The sequence below is a fragment of the Bison bison genome, unplaced genomic scaffold (assembly GCF_000754665.1).
Source record: "Bison bison bison isolate TAMUID 2011002044 unplaced genomic scaffold, Bison_UMD1.0 scf7180017864155, whole genome shotgun sequence".
NCBI classification, from domain to species: domain Eukaryota; kingdom Metazoa; phylum Chordata; class Mammalia; order Artiodactyla; family Bovidae; genus Bison; species Bison bison.
In genome coordinates, this window is record NW_011494727.1 from 2,670,792 (window position 1) to 2,671,882 (window position 1,091).

Below are 1,091 nucleotides of genomic sequence, written 5' to 3' on the forward strand. Positions count from 1 at the left end.
ACAGTGATGGAAGTGACCCTATTAACTTTCACTTTTCACTTTTATTGCATTGGAGAAGGAAATAGGCAACCCACTCTAGTGTTCTTGCCTGGAGAATCCCAGGGACAGGGGAGCCTGGTGGACTGCTGTCTATGGGGTCGCACAGAGTCGGACACGACTGAAATGACTCAGCAGCAGCAGCAGACAGGGCTGCATATTTTTGGTATCTGAGGAGGAAGGTGAGTTCTGCTTCCTAAGAAGCTCTTTACCTAAGAAGGAGGTGTCCCATTTCTATCCTGGAGGTCTGGGTCTGGGGAGGGTTTTGAATATGATTTTTAAATGGGGAAAAGAAGATGAGGTGAGGGGGATGGGGAGGTGATGGGGAGGAAAGGCACAGACAGTTGTGAAGGAGGAGGCAGGAGAGTTTGAACAGGCAGAGAGTTTAGAACCTGGAACAACACTTGACTTTTAGGGCAGGTGATGCTGGTAGAGGTGGGGTTAGAGAGTAGGAGTGGCTGATTAGGAGGATATGGGGCAGGTGCTAACAAGCTCAAAAATGGAGGCAGTGGCTTAGTTGGTCAATGACGTACCTTGGGTTGAACAGAAATTGCAGCAGCTGTTGCCAGGAGGTATTAACATGTTTTAAAGAATGAGAAGAAGTAGCTCTAGTGGAAAAGGAGGGCTGACTGAGATATAGAAGGTCCCTTAGGGAAAAAAGACTTGAAAGGAAGGAAAAGGACCAGTTCACTCTGCAAGAAGACCTGAAGAGGCCTGGGCTCAGATGGTGTCTTTCCAAGTTTGTGGAGCTTGTGTCCTGGGCCTGACCAACCAATTGCTGCCCCCTGACCACAGAGGCATCCTGTCATGTAATGGTAACTGTATTCTGGAAAGGACCTACATCTGAGGCAGAAACTCCTGGCCCCTCTAATCGGATGTTGAATCAGAATAAGTGGATTGGGAAGGGCACTTGGCCAACACAGCTCTGCACTTGAATCCCAAATTCCCTTTCCAATCAAACCAGAATTAGGAGTGGTTTCTTCTTGCCAGTGATCCTTTAATTGGTGTCCACTTACCCCAGCACAGCTGTGGCCACATCTCCATCCCTGGAGTGC